The sequence below is a fragment of the Dama dama genome, chromosome 27 (assembly GCF_033118175.1).
Source record: "Dama dama isolate Ldn47 chromosome 27, ASM3311817v1, whole genome shotgun sequence".
NCBI classification, from domain to species: Eukaryota; Metazoa; Chordata; class Mammalia; order Artiodactyla; family Cervidae; genus Dama; species Dama dama.
In genome coordinates this window covers 60,451,006-60,473,872 of record NC_083707.1, presented here as the reverse complement: position 1 = coordinate 60,473,872, position 22,867 = coordinate 60,451,006, and positions in this window count along the sequence as shown.

Below are 22,867 nucleotides of genomic sequence, written 5' to 3'. Positions count from 1 at the left end.
TTTATATAGACACTTGTGATTTAAGGTAAGAAGAGGAATTGGGTGATTTATGCTTATGATTTAAGGTAAAAAAAGAGAAGGCAATAAAATTCCATCTATGTCATATAGTTATGTCTAAAATATGAGTACATTAAAGAAAAGACTAGTGGGAAACATGGCAAATGAAATGGCTGGTTTGTTAGGGTATGGGAATTTTGTATTATTTTTAAAGATTTAATATTTCTCTTGTTTTTAATATTTGACACAATAAAGCATTTTTAACAAACACATAAAAACCATTCCTGGGAGGGACCCTGTATCAAATTAACGTTTATGGAAATCAGAAATAAAGCCTCAGGCAGGTGACTAACACTGCGCTTGCTGGGATGCTGGTGTGCTAGCTCCTCTGGAAGCATCAGTTCCGTCTTTGTCTGATGTGCCCTTGTTCCTCGTCACTGAGAAACTGAATCGCTTAGATAATCGGGGGGTGGGGGCGGGAGTAGAGCTGTTTTGAGAAAGAACACCCCTTGCTATGTGATTTTTTCTGCTATCACTTCGCAGAACTCAGGAAATGAACAGAGTTGAATACTGAGGGACACTCCTCCATGAAGTATGTGGGCCTGTGTAACAGGAGACATTTTCCGGAACTGAATATACCAGTCTTCCCTTTTGCTTTGGACACGGCACACAGGAGACATCCAACAAATTGCTGACAGAATGCAAAGGAGAGGAAATTCCATCATGCAGGCGAAACCCGAGGGAGAGCAGAGCAGAGCTCCGGGTCGTGCAGAGCCCCGAAGTGGGAGGTGGGAAGGGCGATGGGGACTCCAGGAGCCCCGGGGCGGGCACCGGGCATCATGCCATCTCCATGGAGATTGTGAGGAGACGCTGGTCAGCAAGAGCCGACTCCCCACTGTCGGAGGCGAAATGCGATGCTCTGGGGTCTTGCTGCACATCTTCACACCCTGTTGACAGAAGGTGGAAAGTGCGGGCCAATGACAACCAATCCACCAAAGAGATGCTGGATTCGTGTAACTCATGTCAGCATATCACACCCTTTTATACACTTATTTATGGCCGCGCAGGGTCTTCCTTCTCGCACGCTGGCTTTCTCCAGTTGCAGCGAGCTGGCTCTCAGTTTCGGAGCGTGGGGCACACCGCCGGGCTTCTCTTGCAGAGCACGGGCGGGCTGTAGGCACGCAGGCTTCAGCGGGTGCCGCGCACGGACTTAGTTGCCCCACGCAGGTATATGGGATCTTCCCGAACCAGGGATCGAACTCCTGTCCTCTGTGTTGGCAGGCGGATTCTTAATCACTGGAGCACCGGAGAAGTCCAGCCTATTACATTCGCTATTGGAGGCTTCCTCAGGCCCAAATGCTGAAGGGACAGGCTGCTGGAAGCACTATTTATCCTTGAATCAAACACCCCTTGGAAGCATGCCTGTGCTTTGCCCGTTTGAATCCACAGCACACCAACAAGGCCAAGGACTTTATTTTCAGTAGCCTTTGCAATTCCTCCTGTTGTGGTTGTTAGTTTGGGGTGTCTTAGGTTTGCCTGGAGCAGATCCCGTTTCCTCACTTGGTAAGCAGGCAAGTCCCACGTCATCGCAGCCAGGGCTGCCAGCCACCGCGCCCCCTTGGCTGTGCCGCTGCAGACAGCGCGGTGGCTTCTGACAGAGGCACCGGCTGGGCCGCTTCTCTGTGCCGAGCCTGAGGGCGGCACGGATGCCCACGGGTTGGTCAGGGGCCAGGACGAGCCCTCGGGGGACAATCAGCATATTCTCAGGGTAGTGATACTTGATAAACTTCCCTGAGAGGCCCTGGTGCGAGTGCTGGGCGGACCTGGTGTGGGAGGCGCTGGATCAGGAGCCCAGCCCGCAGGGACGGCCCAGCTGCTCCGGCCCTCTCTCTGTATGTTTGTTTGTTTGTTTGTTTTGCTATACTTGGTTGCAAATTTAGCTGAAATATATTTATTCCTTGGGTCACTGTGAAGTTTCAATTCCCTTTGCAAAACATTTTGAGGTTCTCAGAAGAGATGAGAGTATTTGTTTGGTCTGGGTAATGAATTAGACTCGGGCGTTCTCTTCTGCCTAGCTAGGAGGCAAGTTATTCTCTTCTCGTAGTGCAGCGAAGTCCCCAAATGCTGACAACGACAGGGTGACCACCTCACCTGCATCCTCGGCTTTCAGTTTATTTCTTAGGACGTCCCCCCTCCCTTATTTATTTTTGACTTCTTATTTTATATTGGAGTATAGCCAATTAACACTGCGATAGTCCCACAGCACAGCAGAGCGCCGCCGCCGGACATGCCACGGATCCATTCTCCCCTCACCTCCCCTCCCAGCCAGGCTGCCATATAACACTGAGCAGGGAGTTTCTTAGGATCTTTGATGAGGAAATTTTGAAACAAAAATCAGACAAGAGAACCTCAAAACTTTGTTATTTAAGTTATCTGATGTTTCTTTTGCCAAAGATTTAAAAGATACAAAGATGTCAGAAAACCGTGGGAAATGAAGCTTCTGATGCCAGCTTCAGAAGTGTTCAAAAGAACAATCTTTCTGAGTGGTTTTCAATCATCTGCTGTAATAAATGATTAATTCCCCCATTAAATTACATTAAAGGGATTAAAAATGTTATGACCCTCCTTTTATATCCAATTGTATGAGTCACTTGTATAATGGTGTGTCATGAGGAAAAAAGTGGACCAGGCAGTTACATAAACTATGCCTCCAGCAGAAGGTGTGGCTTCCCTGATATCTCAGCTGGTAAAGAATTCGCCTGCAATGTGGGACACCTGGGTTCCATCCCTGGGTTGGGAAGATCCCCTGGAGAAGGGAATGGCTACCCACTCTAGTACTCTGGCCTGGAGAATTCCATGGACTGTATAGTCCATGGGGTTGCAAAGAGTCGGACACGACTTTCACTTTCCTGACAATCTTGATTCAGGCTTGGGCATATCTATCTCCAAATGTCCTCTGCTTATAAGGACACTAATCATACTAGACTAGGGCCCCACTCTAATGCAGGATCCTATCTTAACTCATTACATCCTCAATGGCCCTATTTCCAAAACAGGTCATGTTTTGAGGTTAGAACCTAGAGGGGGTGAAGACTTCAGCATGGGAATTTTAGGGAGACAAGTTCAACTCGTAACGTTCATCCTGGTGAGCCTTTCCCTGATGCCTGTCTTGCAGCTCAGGCTGTCCTTCCTGAAGTTGCAGGTAAGTTGCCATGTCTGTCAGGTTTTTCCATTCCAATCATGAGACTGAAACTCCTCCTGGTCCTCACACCCCGTGAAGAGGAAAATCACCTTGTGGGGAAGCCTGGGACTAAGGGAGTGGCCCCAGAGCTGGTTTGCATTTGCATCGTCCTTGTTCTCTTTCCTCCTTCCTTAGGTTACAAGGGCCTTGACTTGCTCTCCATCCAAATCTCCTTTCAAAATGGCCCTGGGATTTATTCACATAAAAAACAAAGCATGGGGATCACGGAATCTTAATGTTAGATCCCACAGTTCACCTGTTTAAAAATCCTCACAAATGACCTTGATGCTTCAGGAAGCAAAGCCTCAAGTCCAATGAATGAGTGTCCGTTGTGGAACTCGGAGTCCTGGTGATCAAGAAGGATGGTTTGTTGTTCGTTTTATTTTTGGGGGGTGCGGGGAGGCTGGTTATGAAGATTCTGAAGTCACACCTGTGAGGTCAGCTCATCTTGAGGTGGTCATTTTAATGCCTTGCGTTTCCATGCCTGCGATTCAAACGGCATCAGCCTTGGAGGCGGAGCTTCTGGAGGAAGGTGGCTAGGTAGGCGCGCATCTCAGACCCACCGCGAAGGCTGAGGTGGAATGGTCCCGGCCCCCACACCCCCAGCGCGCTGATTCTGAAACTCTCTGCCCTTGAGGGGAGTGACCGTGTGGGAGCCTGAGCTGGAAGGAGCCGTGCGCTGAAGTCCTGCCCGGGGAGCTGAGCGCGCCGGGTCGTTTAGCCGCTCCTCCTCGGTCAGGGGTGGGTGTTCAAAGCGATTACTGCCATAGCTGATTAATATCTACCGTAATCGTCACTGTTTTCTATTTGTAGCCCTTGTGCTTTATTCCTGTTTTTATCATCCACTGTTGTTGTTTCTTTTCAGCTTTTAACCGATCATTTTATATGATTTCATTTTCTCTCTTTCTTAGCGTATCAGTTATACTTTCTTCTGTTCCTTCTTTCTTCCCCTTCTGATATTCCCATTATGCTATATCTTTCGTAGTTGTCCTTGAATTTTTTTTTAAGGCTTTGTTCTCTGTTTGGTTTTAGAGGCTTCTGTTGATATATCCTCTAGCTCAGAGATTCTTTCCACAGCCATGTCCAGTCTACTAAGATCACGGAAGGCACTCTTTTCTGTTAGGAAATTTCTCTAGCATTTCTTTTTGGTTCTTTCCTAGAATTTCCATCTCCCATGGACACTGCCCACATGCTCTTGTGTGCTGTTTACTTTATCCATTAGAACCGTTACCCTCAGCACGTTCATCATAGTTTGAAACTTCCAGTCTATGATTATCCCAACATACCTATCATATCTGATTCTGATACTTGTTCTTTCTCTTCAGATTTGTGGGGTTTTTTTTTTTTTTTGACATACTTCTTTCTTGATAGCCAGAAATGATGTACTAGATCAAAGGAACTGGTGTTAACAGATTTTTAATTTTTTTGCCACACCATACAGCTTGGGAGATTTTAGTTTCTCCCAATCAGGGATCGAACCTGGGGCTCCCTCAGTGAGAGTCCTGAGTCCCAACCACTGGGCCACCCCCAGAGTTCCCTGAAGAGGCTTTAGTGATGTGGGGGTGAGGTGTGGGCGGAGGGGAAGCTATGGTCTCCGGTCTTACAATTAGGTCTCCATCTTCAGTGAGCCGGTGCCTCTGGACTGAACCTCACGCATTTCTCACTTTTTCCTCCATCCCTTAAGTGGGTTAGGGTGACCAGAGTGGGCCAGGGTATTTCCCTGCCCCAGGTCAGCTGGTTAGACCCTGGTTAGCTAGTTCCCCCTGAAGGCAGTCCTGTTAAGAACAGAAAATTCTGGTGTATTTCAGAATGGTTCCTTTTTCCCTTCCCCCGGCTGGAAGTAGGAGGAGGCCATTCAACTTCCTGGAGGTAAGATTCACAGTATTGTGGGGACCCCTCCTCTACCCTACATGACTGGGTCTCTCTGGGATTTTTACATTCAAAGTTTCCACACTGAGCCTCCAGCAATTCATCAATTACAGTCAGGCTTCCCTATCAGAGCAAGGATGGGGTATGCAGGTCTGTGCTTACATCCTGGGACAAAGATGCCCAGAGGAGAACTATGGAAGAATACTCTCTAACCCACCTCATTTACCTGCTTCTCAACCCAATGTGCTTTCCTTTTAATAACTTGCCCCCTAATTTTTAAAGTAATACATAGTCATTGCACAAAACTTCGGAAAGACCAGAAAAGAATATTTTAAATTGCTATGATCCCTTCCTTTACCCAGAATCTCTATGGCTAACATTTCTATATATTTTATTCTGATTGTCTCTTGTGTGTCTGTGTAGATAGACAGATGGTAGATAAATGTATAGAGTTGATATTGCAGATTACAGTTTCATATGCTGTTTTTTTTCCAAGTGCTATTTATCTCCCTGTGTCACTCTTTTTAAAAAAATTTTATTTATTTATTTATTTGGCTGCACTAGATCTTAATTGTGACACAAGAACTCTTACTTAGCACGTGAGGTCTAGTTCCCTGACCAGGGATTGGAACCTGGGCCCTCTGCATTGGGAGTGTGGATTCTTAGCCACTGGACCACCAGGGAAGCACCTCCCTCGTCACCCTTATGCACCTCATATGCAATAGCTGCTTCATTGTACATTACTTGGATTGTCCATAATTTTATTACCTGGCCCTTGTTTGGGAACTTTAGGTCTGATTTGTAATTTGGGGGCATAAATATTTGATAAAGTTTGATTATTTCCTTTGCTTAGTGTTCTAAAAGTGGAATTGCTGGGTTGAAGGGCATGGGCACTTGAAGAGATCTGAAGACTACTAGTTCATTTCAGAGAGTTTGGGCTTCTGTCCTTTCCACACCCCGGAGTGGTCTTACCCTTTATTATAACTGCCCAGCGTCTGACGCTCAGTCATGGGGGAAGAGGCCACTGTCCTGCTGCGGAGGAGCTGGGGAACTTCCCCATCGCTTTGCTGCAGTGCACTGATGCCCATCAGCCTACCTGCTCTTTTGTTCAGATGCTGTGTTTTTCCCACTGATGCTGGAGAAGGCTGGTGAGCACATGACCAAGGACGCAGAGAAGAGGGCGCCGCCAGAAGTCAGTTACCTAATTTTTTTTTTTCCTGCAAAACAAATCCAATCCATAACAGGAAGGAGATGGGAAGGAGGAGATGAAATGAACCAAAGTGATTGTTAGCTGCTCACGTGTCCTCTCTCTCAACAAATCATGAAATATAAGCTGCAGGAGGCAGATGTCGTATCAGCAGAACCATTAGTTCATGAACCAGGAAACTGAGTGATGTTGGTAGAAATGTTGGCCAGATCAACACCCAGATTAATCCTGAGGCAGCTTCTAGAAAAATCACTGTTTGCAGAACCCATAGCTGCCCCTGAATGACCTGGGAAACCCTCTGTGGCTCACCCCTCCTTCCTAATCCCTTGTTTCATTAAGGTATTTTTTCTTTTTACATCTTTTGGCTATGCTGCAAGGCACAGGGGAACAGGAATTGAAGTGTGCTTCCTGCGTTAGCAGCATGAAGTCTTAACCATGGGCCACCAAGGAACTCCATCGCATTTAAGTGTTTACTTAATGAGACGTTTTAGAAATGTGAAAAGGTGTACCCACAATCCAGCTTGTTAGACAGAACAGAGCCTTTTGCTCAATATTACACCCTCCTCTTCATATCTTCATATTCCTGAGTCCAGAAATAACAATTATTCAAAATTTAGTGTCCACGATTCCCATGTATTTATATTTTACTGTGTATATTTGTATCCCTAAACAAAACATAGCATTTCTTCCACGTTTTCTTGTTTAAAACTTTTATAAGAATATGAATGCTTCTTTCTGCAACTTGTTTTTCTCCACATCCTGCCCATGAAACTTGTTCATGTTGAACATGTAGCTCAAGATCACTCACTTTCATTGCTGTTAATACCCTTTATATATATACACCATTTATCCACTCTCTAAGGATGAATATTTAGGAGGTTTCCAGGTTTTCATTATTAAAAACAATGATGCTACATGAATTCTTATACATGACATTGTGTACGTTTCTTCAGGTTTCCGTTTGGCTGTGCTCAAAAGTACTGCACAGCATTCAGTTCAGTTCAGTCGCTCAGTCGTGTCCGACTCTGCGACCCCACAGACTGCAGCACGCCAGGCCTCCCTGTCCATCACTGACTCCTGGAGTTTACTCAAACTCATGTGCATCGAGTCGGTGATGCCATCCAACCTTCTCATCCTCTGTCATCCCCTTCTCCTCCTGCCTTCAATCCTTCCCAGCATCAGGGTCTTCTCCAATGAGTCAGCTCTTCGCATCAGGTGGCCAAAGTATTGGAGTTTCAGCTTCAGCATCAGTCCTTCCAATGAACACCCAGGACTGATTTCCTTTAGGATGGACTGGTTGGATCTCCTTGCAGTCCAACGGACTCTCAAGTCTTCTCCAACACCATAGTTCAAAAGCACCAGTTCCTCGGCACTCAGCCATCTTTATGGTCCAGCTCTCAGCACGGCATTAACTTTTCTAAATGTCCCGTTTGCTCTTCAAGAGAGCTGTGTCTTCTAGTTCCCCTGCCCCACGGCTCACCAGCTCCGCAGTTAATGTGATGGGCTTACTGTGCCTGCCCCTGACGACTACGGTTACTATCTTTGCACGTGGTCATGGGCCACTGGTGCTGCCTCTGTGAGCCGCTTTCTGTTCTCACTTTGATTTCTAGGCTTCTTGCCCCATTTTGAATGTCCCAAACTGGACGGCATGAGCATGCTCAACCCTGCAGTGGAGTAAGGGGGCAGCTTTGGGAAGAGAGGCTGGCTCCTCTGGATGGTGGTAATAAGACCATTGCTCAGCCCTCAGCAGACAGAACCACCACACAGCTCCCCCACGGGGGTGGTCTGGAGCCCAGGGATATCTCCCGAGTCGTGTGTCCCGGGAGAGACTCCACAGAGCCAAGGCAGTTCAGCTCCCCCAGGGAATCAGTTCAGGGCTCTTTACTACAAGCGTCAGAAAGCAGTTCTAGCTAATTTAATCCAAAATGGGTGTATTAACAGGGTGCCGACATCATTCAAAAGGTTAGAGAACCAGGCTTGGACATGGCTTTTTATATTAATGCATATATATGCACACACACACATATATATATGCGCTTAGTCGCTCAGTTGTGTCCAACGCTTTGCAGCGCTATGGACGACAGCCCGCCAGGCTCCTCTGTTGGCAAGAGCACTGGAGTGGGTTGCCGTGCCCTCCACATATATATATATATGGACACAGGTGGACACAGAAGGAATCGGAAAAGAACTTCTATTTTCTAGGTGAAGAAGTAGGATCAATTGCCAATAATTAAGAAAAGAGGCAGAATGTTGAAGCATTGAGAACAGGAGAGGAAGAGATAATGTTAATCAAATTTCAAAGGCTTTGGGTTTTTATTTCTGATTTTTTATATTCTATGATAAAAAATATCCAATTAAAAAATCCCTTAAAATGGTTCACCAATGAACAAAAATCAGGTATCATGTGTCATCTTTGAAAAGGACTGCTGGTCTCTGTCAGAGGGCTCCATCAGGTTCTGCAGAACCTCACACAAACCACAATCTATTTACCTTTCTCCAGGAAGGAAAATGATGGCATGATTAGTACCTGCTTGTTCTAAGCTTAAAGTCCAAATTGTAATACTTATTCTGGCTGACTTTCTAGGAACGAGAAAAGAATTTTTTAGAGCAGAAGTTCCAACCATTTTTGGCACCAAGGACTGGAAGACAAGTTTTCCCAGACTGGGAAGGGAGATGTGACTTTGGACAGATTCAAGCACATCGTGTTTATTGTGCACTTTACTTCTATTATTACATTGTGGCACGCAGTGAACCACTTACACACCTCACCACAGTGAGGAATCAGTGGGAGCCCTGAGCTGATTTCCTGCAGCTGGACGGTCCCATCTCGGGGAGCTGGCGGACAGTGACTCCTGAAGTGTGTTGACTATGTCCAGTCTAGCCTCTAACCTTGTTTTGGTTGCTGTCACTGCAGAAAACACTGCTTCATAAAGATAGAATGTTAGAAATGGAAGCAGGCTTTTCTGTGCTTTTGTGGCAACTCAGGATATTCTTGAGAGTCCCTTGGACTGTGAGGAGATCAAACCAGTCCATCCTAAAGGAAATCAGTCCTGAATATTCATTGGAAGGACTGATGATGAAGCTGAAACTCCAATACTTTGGCCACCTGATGCAAAGAGCCAACTCATTGGAAAAGACCCTGAAGCTGGGAAGGATTAAAGGTGGCAGGAGAAGGGGATGACAGAGGATGGGATGGCTGGATGGCATCACTGACTCAATGGACATGAGTCTGAGTAGGCTCCAGGAGTTGGTGATGGACAGGGAGGCCTGGCATGCTGCAGTCCGTGGAGTCGCAGAGTCGGACACATCTGAGCGACTGAACAACAGGATATTCCACTCTGACTTTAATCCAGCAAGTATGGAGATTTGAAGTTGTTTCAAACTAACCTAACCTCCAGCTGTGTGGCCCAGTTCCTAACAGGCGTACCGGTCCATGGTGAAGGATTTGGGAACCCCTGTTCTAGAGCAAAGGGACGGTGCTGACCAGTGGCGATACATAGTGACACTGGAGGGAAAGAAGGAGCCAGTTTTGCTCTTCTGGAACTGGAATGGTCTCCTCCTGCGCTAACCGGAACAATCCTCCTGGAAGTGTGAAGACCACGGGCGGTCCTTCCCGCACAGAGCCTGGGATGCTGAGCACCTCTGCACGTGCCACCTCCCTGCACCGCTGAATTCCAGCCCTGGGCTCCTGGAGCAACGTGGCCATTCCCCTGGCAGGAACTCCTTCCCAGAGGCCAGGGGACAATCTCCTCGGAGCATCCTCCCTGCCCAGTGATTTGATAGCGCGTGGCAGACTTGCAGTGTAATTTGACTTGAACTTTTACTTTCAGCCCGGAGTTTAGCGGGGCCATACATTCTGCCTCTGGGCCCTTTCCCCAGCCTCACGCCTCTGATGCCCGCTTGCACCAGGTTCTGATGCAACAGAAGCAAGGATCTGACTGTCAATGGTCTGCTCCATTTCATTTAGGATGGTTATGGGCCCTCCCCTCCCTGCGGCCTGATTTCTTTCAGAGTGGATCCAATGTCCTGAGCGAATCTGCTAACTGAGTTAGACGCCACCGGAGCATCAGAGGACCTCCCTGGGCTCTGTCTTGAGTCCAGCGGTGAAAGGCGGACTGCAGGGAGGCTGTGCTGGTCGGGAACAGTGAGAGCGGATGACAGCCGGGCACGCTGACGGTCCTCATCCTCGGGGCGGGGGTCCTCAGACCTGCAGAGCTCGCAGAGCAGGCTCGGGTTGGGGGTACTGGGGGATTCTGGGCAGCCCTCTTTCTGGAAGCTCTGACACAGGGCAGGTAGGGCTGGGCTGAGAGGCGTGACTGCAGGTGGTGGGGGGCGGGGTGCATCTCCTTCTGAGGTCTCCCAGGAGGTTCCCTTGTCTGCCTCGTGGGCCAGAGTGGAGACATGTGGGCTGTGTCCGCGGCAGATGGAAAAGCAGCTGCCGCCTCCGGGATGGGGAGGGTCCCGGCCAGGACACCCGCGGACAGGCCTGGGGCTGCGGGGCCTGCTGAGGACCGGGGCCGTCCCCAGGGCCCCGATGCAGTCCAGATGGCCCTGCACCCGCAGGCAGAGAGCCAAGCCCCAACGAATTTCTGCACAGACAGACCCCGGATGCCCACCCGACCACCCAGACCGCACCCGCAACAGGCCCGCACCACCCCTTACTCCCTGCAAGCGGGCAGGAAGCTCTGGAATAATTCAGGCCCAAATAACTAGGGAAGGCTGGGTCACTCGCGGGGGTGGGGGGTGGGTGGGGGTGCTTCCCTGGGGGCTCAGATGGTGAATAACCTGCCTGCCGATCCCTGAGTAGGGAAGACCCCTGGAGAAGGGAATGGCAGCCCACCCCAGTACTCTTGCCTGGGAAATCCCATGGACTCAGGAGCCTGGTGGGCTACAAAGAGTCAGACACAGCTTAGCGACCAAACTGCAATACATCATATATAGTATAAATACTAATTATATATATGTGTTTTATTATTATGAAATAACATTCATATTTCATGTCAACACACACAAAAAAAACCTTGAATATAAAACTTTTCTCTGTCCTTTGGTCTCCTCTCTACCCCCACTGTGAGTCCTGTCCCTGCATTGTAATTTGACCAAACCTCCGATCAGCAGGAACTCCTGCTCAACCAGAAAGACTGACACAACACCCTCCTAGCATTGACAGCTCCTTAAAAGACAATGTTCCTTCGCAATCTTGTAAAGGGCCACAGCGACGCTTAGATTCAGGTTGTGTAAACTTGCAGTGGGCTTCCCGGTGGCTGAGCAGTAAAGAACCTGCCTGCGATGCAGAGATACCAGTCCAATTCCAGGGTAGGAAGAGCCCCTGGAGGAGGAAACAGCAACTCACTCCAGTATTCTTACCTGGAAATCCCATGGACAGAAGAGACTGGCGGGCTCCGGTCCACGGGGTCGCAGAGGGTCGGACACGACTGAGCGACTGGACAAGGCCAGGTGGAACCAGAGGATGGATGTGAAGGGGTGCGAGGGCAGCGTGCTCGTTCACCAGACTTAATGTTTAAATATGAACAATAAAGCAGGAGTTACACGTCAGACACCTGCTGTTCACCCAGCACTGTGCTGAGAGGTAACCAGGGGGCGTGAGACGGTGTCATCGCCACCCCAGAGCCAGAGGCCACAGTGGGATGGAAGTGCGGGAGAAGGACACACAGGCGGCCGTCCAGCGCCTCGCCAAGAGCTGACTCCTGCAGACAACAGGCTGGCTTTAGTCTTTAGGTCAAGACTGGTGGGATTTTACTTCCCTGACCAGGGACCGAAACTCTGACCCCTACCTTGGAAGTGCAGAGTCTTAACCACTGGACCACCAAGGAAGTCTCCAGGCTTTTTACTGCACTGTTGGGCTCTTGCTAGGTTGGGGGTGGGGAGTGAGGTGATCCCAGAGTGGGAACATTGGGGGGCAAACCTGTAACGAAGGGCAAAGCTGTTTTCAGCGTGGCTGCCGGGGTCAGCTCTGTCGTGATCAGTCTAAGCTGAGGCCAGGGAAAGGGACAGGGGAGGGGAAATAGAAATTCTCCAGTTGGTCTGGGCCAGTGCCTCTGGCCTTCAGTAGAAGCAAACTTGAGTCCTCTCTGGATAAAAGCATCCACGTCTTAGGCCCTCAGGAGCCCCCCAGAGATCAATCAATGAGCTCAGAATCAAACACCATGAAAAATACAAGCAAAACAGCCACCATGAATGAGAATCAGCACAGAATTAAACTCCCTTCCTTCAGCTCATGAAATTAATCAGACACAGAAATATAAAATGATGATGTAGCACATGTTAAAGGCTGGACAAAGGAATCACAAAATAAGCAAGCAATATAAGACTATAAAAGAACCAGGAAAGTTATGGGGGAAAAAGTCAACTTGAAAAATTATAAAAGTTAACAAAACACACATCAATGTGGAGAAGAGAAAATCAGTATAGCTGAAGGGATCATTTTTTTATCCAACCCTTAAATATGTACTGAATATTTACCACAAGTCATTACTGCTTCAGGTCAGGGGAGTATAGCAGTGAAGAAAACAGATGAAGGTCCTTGCCCAGACAGAGGTTGCAAAGTAGATAACAAGTAAAATACTCTAAAAACCCTAAGTCTGGGAAAAGAACAGAGAATGCCGCATGTGGGGAGAGCTGTATTTTGAACAGGAAGGACAGAAAAGTCCTGGCAGGGAAACTGATGTTTGGGTAAAGACTGGAAAGAGATGAAGGGCCCACCCGTCAGAATACAGCTGGTGCCGCTCAGTCACTCAGCCGTGTCTGACTCTGCGACCCACGGACTGTGAATACAGCCCCCCAGGCTCCTCCATCCATGGGATTCTCCAGGCAACAATGCTGGCGTGGGCTGCCATTCCCTTCTCCAGGGGACCTTCCCGACCCAGGGATCAAACCCGCGTCTCCTGCACTGGTAGGAGGATTCTTTACCACGGGGCCACGCGGGCAGCCCCACCCATAAAAATACTGGGGAGACGCGTGCCTGGGAAAGGAAACACTGGGAGAGGTGGCTCACAGGCCACGGGGCGGGGATGCACTCGATAAACTGACATTTGGAAAAGAGGTCTGGGTGGGTGAGCGTCCAAGGGCAGGTCCTGGGACCTCGTGGGAGAGTCAGGGATGAGGCCCGGTGGCACGCACACCTGAAAGCGTATCTGCAGCTAGTGCTTATGAGTTTAAATTTGGATTTAGCTGTAACACGCGGCTGGCAAGCGCTCCTCAAGCTCCTTCCCTCCCAGCTTGTCTGGCATGCCTTCTCGTGTGTCTGGAATCCTCTCCTCCCCTTGTCCTTCACCTGTGACGTTTTCCCTGACCGTTTCTGTCTGATTTATTTGCACCCTGACCCCTGCTCCCATCTCAGCCTGTATTTACAGACCCGCCTTTGTGCCCTGTTGCCTGTTTCATGCCTTCACCCAGGAGCTCCATAAGCGTGAGGAGGAGGCAAATCATCAAACGCAACGCTCAATATATTGAAATGTCCTCTAAAAAAATCCCAGATTATTGCAGGAAAGGGCTGAACGGTGACTGCAATAAAATCCTTTTGGCGCCGTTACCAGATTTGGCTTGTCTTTAATTTAGGCGCACTGCTGAATGTGCAATCAATATTTTAGTAATTATGTACAAACAGTTCTCGTTGTAAATCAAAGTTGTGCTCACTGCTGTAAGCTCTGGCTTTGGTAACAAGCCTTTTCTTGAATACCATGCTCTTCTGGTGTGAGTCGCTTCACTCGGCACCCAGGACCTTTCTCCCACAAAGCTGCACATTGGGGCCTGCTGGTCATGCAGACACTAAGTTCCCTGCCCAGCTGGAGTGAACCGTGATCAGCTCACTTACCCATGGGAGAATCAGACTTCCTCTCCTGAGTGCAGGATTCTAGCCGGAAGGCTGCGCTGTTTGGTCCAGGCCAGCACAACCTCCTGCACAAAGCTCTCCAGAGAAGTGTTGGGACTTGAGCTGGTTCTGCGTGAAGGACACTCTGGCACACGCGGCAGGGCAGAGCGGGCCCGTCCTGGTGTGACGGCCTGGCGTGCCCCATTGCCGCGCCGGCGGTCATCAGGCTGCTGCTGGCGGGGGCAGCGCGGTTCTGGGAGGGGGTCACCCCGCGGCAAGGCTGCGCTCAGGTGCCCTCAGCAGTTGGGGGACAGGCATGTGGACCCACACAGACAGCATCTGGGTGGGGACCCACAGTCTCCAGTCTGCACTTTCAGAAGATTCAAAGCAGAACAAGACGGCTTTGCCAACAAAGGGGAAAGAAAGCACAAAAATCTGTATTTTTTTTTTTCTTCTTCTTTTCCCATGAAGAACTAGGCTTAGTAGCAAACCAAGAGAAAGGGGGGGGTCTTTTTATTTTTCAAAGGGGGTCTTTAAGGAGTGGTGTCCTATGACAAGGCAGTTTACACGGAGCCCAATGTTTCCATGAAGGTTCTTCCCTGTCACCGTCGAATGGCTCCGTTTTTTTCTAAGCTTGTCCAAAGCACGAGACAAGATCTACTTTTCCACCTTCAGCACGGATCCCCGTCTCTGCGTTTGCCGGCCTCTCCCCGCCAGCATCTGCACAGCCCTCGGGTTGGGACAAGAGTCCGCAGTGCAGCCCCAGGTCCCCGTAAACACCCCCATTTCCAGCCACAGTGATTTACATGCCACACGCCAATCCTGGGCAGGCAAGAAGAGCAGACGCGGTCGTGACCCAGGGCGACTCCAGGGCAGAAAAGCTCCCCCGGCGGCCAGTCCTGGGAGTCAGGGAGTTATCCCTGTGTCCGTCTCCTGACCGGAGAGCCGCCGCCGCACGCAGCTTCCGTCTGACTCACAGTCAATGCGAGAACGGCTGCTCTCCTCCCCATGTGCTCCCCACCCTGCGCCTGCTCTGATCGGCCACAAAGCCTTCGTGTGCAGCCCAGCACACACGTTCTGGGGGCGTATATCTACTCTTTTTTTTTTCTTTTTTAAATGCTTTTTTTAATGGTGGTAAAAGTCACATAATACAAAACATGCTCTTTTAACTGTATTTGAGTGTACAATTCAGGGGCCCTAAGTACACTTACACCGTTGTGCAAATCTCGCCATCGTCCATCTCCCGAATGTCTCACCTTCCGAGACTGGACTCTGTCCCCACGAGACACCAACTCTCCGCTCCCGCCCCAGCCCGCACCCCTGGAGTCTGCCGGTGTACTTTCTGACTCTGTGACTTTGACTGCTTGGGGTACCTCGTACAAGTGGAATCAAACAGTATTTGTCTGCACCGAATGTGTGCTGGAATGAATTTTTAGGGTTACCATACGTCCTACAAACAGACTGTGCGTGTGCTCACTCAGTCGTGTCTGACTCTTTGCGACCCCAGGGACTGTAGCCCTCCAGGCTCCTCTGTCCGTGGGATTCTCCAGGCAAGAACACTGGAGTGGTTGCCATTTTCTCCTCCAGGGGATCTTCCCGACCCCGGGATCCAACTGTGTCTCCATGTCTCCTGTGTTGGCAGGAGGATTCTTTACCACTGTGCCAACTGGGAAGCCCACAGATTAAATAGTCTAAAAAAACAAATCAGCGTGCCTGCAGCTCTGCGGTTGGCCTCCCTTCTCGCTCCGAGCACGTTCGTGTTCCTTCCTGCTTCCCCGTGACACGCACCAGGGGAGCCCTGGGCCTGTCCCCTTCTCACACACTCCGTCCTCACCCCACTCACACTGGGAACCTCGACGCTCCTCTCCATTCTTGCCTTTGGCTCAACATAAATGAAAAACCCCAAACAAAAATTCTAATAAGAGATGAAAACAAAATCCTAACCTATCAAGAGAATGAGTCGTTCAGCCCTTGGAAGTGAGAATAGTTCCTGCCTTCTCTGTATCAGGGCGCTGAATTAAAAACAAGAGCAAAAGTGCATGTGTTAAATACGCATTCAGGCCTTAGCTCCGACAGATGACTGATGGGCATTGTGTGCTGTATTGTGTTTTTTTTCATTCAACCCACAGAGATAATTATTTACTCAGTAAAATTTAAACAGTTATCACGGCATAACTGGAAGCCAAGGGGAGCATTTTTCCCTTCCCACCTCCTCTCAGCTGCAGTTGACAGAGCCGGGCCTTAGACAATGTGGTTATTTTTAATAGTTTGCTTCTATAGTTTGGTGCTTCCCAGGTGGTGTTCTTGGTAAAGAACCTGCCTGCCAATGCAGGAGACCCAGGAGATGTGGGTTTGATCCTTGGATCAGGAAGATCCCCTGGAGGAGGGCACGGCATCCCACTCCAGTGTTCTTGCCTGGAGAATCCCATGGACAGAGGAGCCTGGCAGGCTACAGTCCATGGGGTCACAAAGAGTTGGACACAACTGAAGTGACTTAGCATGACCAGTCAGCTCTAAAGTTCTCTTCTTTTTCATTTATGAGCTCATCAAGACTAGGAAGGTTTTGAACCACCCAAGAGAACCCCGGGGCCTCAGTGACCTAAGGGTAACCTGGGCGCTTAAAGGGCTCCAAGGTCAGGAATTACCAGGATGAGCTGGCACCTGGCTCATCAGGACAGCTTGCCCATCCAGCAGGTGAGCTAACTAGAGCTCACAGGAGGGATGTTTCCGCAGCTGACAGCTTGTGCGTAGTTAACAGCTTGTTAGTAGAAGACCCAGGTCGTGACCCAGGCCAGGTCATGGTCATTCCCCGACGGGGCTCCTGACCCCTCTCCCCGGCTACACGACAGAGGTCTCCTGGGTGGCTCTGTGAGTTTCTCCTGACTTTCGGAAGGTACCATCCTTCTGGAGTGACTGAATTTCCATGCAGCATCCTAGGCAATGTGAAACCCAGGGTGGGGTGAATTAACCCCTATTAGAAATGCACTCAGTAAATCACTCCAGTTCATCAAAATATGATTCAGGAATCATGAAAATAAAGCATGTGCTTCGTGCGTGTCTTGAGAGCACACAGTGGCCCTTCCTGAGCCCGCGTTAGGAGGTGGAGACAGTCCAGCCACGTTCTGTGCTTCTGGGTAGCCACTTCTGCTGGCGGCTGGACAGTGGGTCCCACTAAGAAGGAGGTGCAGCCGCCCCAGGGCTTCGGTCTGTCTGTGGCACGACATCACTGCTGCCCTTCTCGGAAAAGGCCAGAGGCCTCATGGGCTTCCCTTCCCATCCACCCAGGCTTTCCTCTGCCTGCGTTTTATTGCCGGGAGCTCTACTGGCTGTCAGGCCAGCCTGTGGAAATGCCTCATCTGAGCAGTGCCTCTGAGTCAATCCCAGAGAAACACGAGGAGCAAAGAGGCCGCGGAGCTTCATCTCAGGGAGGAAGGCAGATGAACGAGCAGCAACCCAAGGGCACAGAGACTCTGCTGGAAGGAGACCCGTCCTCCCTGGCCTCCTCCTCCTTTTTCTAACTTTTTGGCCACACAGTGTGGCATGCCGGATCTCAGTTCCCTGACCAGGGATTGAGTCCACGCCCCCAGCGGTGGACGGCCAGGGAAGTCCCCTGTCATCTTTTTCATTTGCTCCTTTTGATCCCTCCATTCCTGAGGACTTCGGATGCCTGCCCCTGCCAGCCGGGAGCTCAAAACACCGGGTGATGGTCCTGTCTAGAATCTGTGCTCTGAGAATGTCGTCTCTTTCACCCACTAGAGGGGAATAAACAGTGCCATGGAGACTTAAATCATCATTAATGGAGACTGCTTTATTAGAAAAGGTATTTTTCTTTTTCAAAGGGGATAAAAGATTATTAGCCAACTGGTTACTTAGGTTTATGGAAGCATACAGCATAGGGTGCCAATTATACGGGTAACTGTAAATTAAGGAAAAGGCAAGACAACTTGAGGACGTTCCCCACCCCCCGGAAAGATAAAATATGGGTTGCACCCAGGAGCTCTCAAAAAATAGTGAGAAATGTTACCTTGAAAACTAGATCAATGTGGTACATACATACAATGGGATATTACTCAGCCATTAAAAAAAGAACAAAACTGGATCATTTGTAGAGATGCGGATGAACCTAGAGTCAGTCATACAAAGTGAAGTCAGTCAGAAAGCCAAATATCGTATTTTAAGCCATGTCTGTGGAATCTAGGAAAATGGTCCAGATGAGCCTACTTGCAGGGCAGGAGTGGAGGAAACTGGGAGGGGAAGGGAGGGTGGGATGGTTGGGAGGGCAACACTGCCGTGTGCACACAAGCGCGTGTGACACAGCGGGCCGGCGGGGCCCGCCGCAGCACAGGGACTCGGCTCCGAGCTCTGCGCTCACCCCGGTGGTGGGGGCGGCTTTGGACGGAGGGCGCGCACGCACCGGAGCGCTGACCCGCAACGTTCACAGCAGAAACGAACACGACACCGGAAAGCAACTGTGCCCCAACAACGAAATTTTTAAAAAAAACAAAGAAAAATATATCAAACAAGAAAAAGAAAAGCACCTTTTTCAGGCAAAATGCCCTGATTAACCGTACCCTCACAGCCAATGACCATTTGCGTGAAATACCGCACCTGGTGATCAATCCTGTTAAAGATCTGTTCAGCCAAGGAATAGAGGGTACCCCTCACCCTCCCCTCCCGCATGGGCCTTCTCACTGGGCAACCACTGCTTGCAAAAAGGAGCCCATAGTTTTACACGTTTGTGGCCCTACTTCCAGCACCCAGTGGCCCAGAGTTGCCTTCGCCCTTCTCAAGTCGTCTGCTGAGCCCCTAAGGCCGCCAGGGGCCTTCACTTGCTTCCAGCCAAGCTGAGGCTCTGGAGCCGGTGCCTGGGGCTGGGCCGCAGCTGCCTTGTGAGCGAGACCGCGCCCAGCCTGGGTCTCAGGGTGTTTATACCCACTGCCTCGGTGTGAACGCCGTCTCTCCCAAGAGCAGGGCCCACGTAAAGAACTGGGAACAGACGCATCACTTGGAAACGGCCATCCCTTCCTAAGCCTGCTGTAACAGCTTACTACAAACCAGGCGGCTGAAAATAACAGATCTACCTTCTCACGGTTTCAGAGGCCAGAGGTCCGAACTCGAGCTGTTGGCCGGCCACGCTTGCAGGGAAGGCTCTTGGGGAAGGGCCTTTCTCCGCTCTCCCGGCTCCTGGCAGCGGCTCTCGAGCCGTGGCCCTCCCCGGCTTGGACCTGCATCATGTGACCCTGCTCCCGCGTTCTCTCGTAAGGACACACTTGCTGGATTGAGGGGCCCCCTGCGCAGTCTTCTCCATCCTCAGCTTGACTACGCTCTGAGGTTCTGGGGGACGTGGGATTTCAACCCTGCATGGGGCTCAAGGATCGTTAATTCTGGAATCACCCAATGTTGACAGGGAGACTAAGCTGGCAGCGGAGGGAGAGGGGATGTGGTGGATGGGGATGCACGGCTGGTGCCTCCCTCCTCCCGCTTCCCTGGGGGCTCAGCGGTGGGGACGCCACCTGCCAACGCGGGAGATGTGAGTTCAGTCCCTGGTCGGGAAGATCCCCTGGAGAAGGGAATGGCAACCCACTCCAGTATTCTTGCCTGGAGAATCCCACGGACAGAGGAGCCTGGCGGGCTGAAGTCCACGGGGTCACAAAGAGCTGCATACAACTTTCTAACTAAAAAACAACAGTCTCCCTCATCGCTTACGCCTACAGCTGAGATTTTCCTGAATAATTCCTAACCAACTCGACAGTCTACAAGCCTCTGTCCTCTCAGACAGGGCAGACACCTCTGAGAAATAGCTTCTCAAGCTGCAGTTCTCAGGGGGTGGGGCCCTTACAATGGCCTGGCCTGGAGTCTTACAAGAATGCTTGCCCCAGGAATCCTGCCCGGGGCGTGGCAGGGAGGGAGGCGTGCCTTGCAAACAAATCATCTCCACAGGGACGCTGGACCCCCTGCAAATGTTTTCTACACCTCGGGTGTGTAGCCTCTGTTTCCAACCGCGATGAAGCACTTCCTGGCAACGCATCAACCCTGGCGCTTTTCTGGAGCCTGGGGAGGAGGGGTGGGTGGGGAAGAGGGAAGGTCAGGGAGACCGGGGAGCAGCTGCCTGAAAGGGCAAGTGACCCACATTTCACTCATTTCACGTTTCCTAGAATAATATGCGCAAAATTTGTAGTGGGGATGGCAAACCCAGTTGAAACCTTGTGTGGAAACGTGAGGACTGAGGAGGGTGCTGTGTTAGGAAGACTCAGCAGCTACATCTCTGTGCAAAGTGGGATGGGAGCCATGGTAACGTCATCATCCAAGTTCACGGCAGCACCATTTACAACAGCCGGGACAGGGAAGCAGCCTAGATGAGTGGATAAGGAAGCTGTGGTATGTATACACAATGGACTATCACGCAGCTATAAAAAGGAACACGTCTGAGTCAGTTTTAATGAGGTAGATGAACCTAGAGCCTATTATACAGAGTGAAGTCAGAAAGAGAAAGACAGACATCATTCATTAACACATACATATGGGATCTAGAAAGATGGTACTGATGGTCCTACATGCAGGGCAGCAAAGGAGACAGACATAAAGAACAGACTTTCTTTGGACAGAGTGGGAGAAGGAGAGGGTGGGATGATTTGAGAGAATATCACTGAAACATATATATTATCATATGTAAAAGAGATCGCCAGTGGGAGCTTGAGGTATGATGCAGGGAACAAGCCGGTACTCTCTGACGACCTGGAAGGATGGGGTGGGGAGCAAGGTGGGAGGGGGCTCAGGGGAGGGGACACACATGTGCCTGCGGCTGATTCGTGTTGATGTATGGCAGTGCATGTGTGTGCATGCTAAGTCGCTTCAGTCATGTCCACCTCTTTGCAACCCCATGGAGGCTCCTCTGTCCTTGGGGTTCTCCAGGCAGGAATACTGGAGTGGGGTGCCATGCTGTCCTCCAGGAGATCTTCTCAACCCACGGATTGAATCTGCATCTCCTAAGTCTCTTGCATTGGCAGGCGGGTTCTCTACACTACTACCACATAGGAAGCCCAACGTATGGCAGAGGCCATCACAATATTGTAATTATCCTCCAATTAATATAAATTAAAAAAAATTTTTTTCAAAGTTACTATCTGCCACAAACACCCCGGGGGACTCTTGGGTCAGGTGCCACAAACCTGTCACCCTTCGTGTATAGCTTTGTTTGGATCATGTCCTAAATGTGCTGCTTATAGACACAGGTAACGGACGTCTGTGGCCTGATATAAAAGCACACACAGTCGTAGAAACAAGCTGTCTCTATGCTTTCCCCACTTTTCCTTCCAGAGACACACTCATACTCAGCGGACGAGTTGACTTTTGCGTCGTCAGTTCTGAGAGGCGAGGCGCTGGGTCTGTCGACACTCCCCAGCTGAGCGCCTGCGTGGTATCAGTCGTGTAACCAGCGTTACTGCGCTTAGTTAGGCCAGGCCGGGGCTGAGCTTACTGGAGTGGGGGGCGGAAGACAGAGTAAGAAACTGGGGTGGGACACTGCTGCATTTAAACAGATGGGGTTTCCCGGGTAGTCGAGTGGTTAAGAACCCGCCTCGCGATGCGGAGGACACTTTGTTTCCATCCTTGGTCCAGGAAGACACCACCTGCTCAGGGTAACTTGAGCCGCGCGCACAGCCAGCCACCCTGCTCTCTGAAGTCCGCGAACCAGCCGCTGAGCCCGCGCGCCCAGATCCCGGGACCCGCGCGCCCACATCCCGGGACCCGCGCGCCCACATCCCGGGACCCGCGCGCCCACATCCCGGGACCCGCAGCAAGAGACGCCTCCGCGGTGAGCCGCCCGCGCACCCAGCCAGAGGGCCGCCCTGCGCGGCAGTGGAGCCCCCGTGCGGCCAGAGTAGATACTACATGAAGGCGTTAGTTTAAAAATTAAATACAGTGGATACACTGCAAGGACCTCGACTCTCCTCGATGCTGCGTGGCGCCTGGATGGGAGGGGAGGTTGGGGGAGAATGGGCGCACCTGTGTGTGTGACTGAGTTGCCTGCAGTCCACCTGAAACTATCACAACATTGCTAATCAGCTATATTCCGATGTAAAATAAAAAATTTAATTAAAAAAAGACACTGGGGGGGTGGGGGGTGGGAGTGTTTTTTGGTCCCAGTTCTGCCCCTACGGGCAGCTGCACGCGCCCCCGTGGGTAATTTTCAACCCTCGGCATCTCAGTTTCCCCATCTCTAAAACGGGAATGCAGAGGCCACCCTGTCTTCCGGCGCAGGTTGGTGTGAGGCGGATACGCAGTGGACGTGTGGACCAGGAACAGGGTGGGCGTTATCTTCGAGAACTCACTCCCGCGCAGGCTGAGGGCAGGGCCGTGACAGATAGGGCTGTGTGCGTGAGGAGGGCTGCCCAGGAAACCCGGCGCTGGCTGTTACAGAGGGCCCAGCCACGCAAGGCAACGCGCTCCTCTGGGGGGCGAGCAGGGCCCAGACGGGGCGAGGAACGCCTGAGGGGCGGTCCCCGGGGCCGACCTTGTCACAGGGGCCCCTTCTGCAGGCACCCAGGAGGGGCGGCCCCGGCCCCCTGCCCTCACGGCCAGCCCCAGAGCTCGCTAGCAATGAAGCGAGCTGGAGAGTAAGAAGTCACGGGGTTGTGGGGTTCCTGACGCCTGCACCCCACGGGTGAGGGCAGTCAGTCTTCTGGTGGAAGGCTGTGAGTTAAAAGGCAGGCAAGGGGGGCAG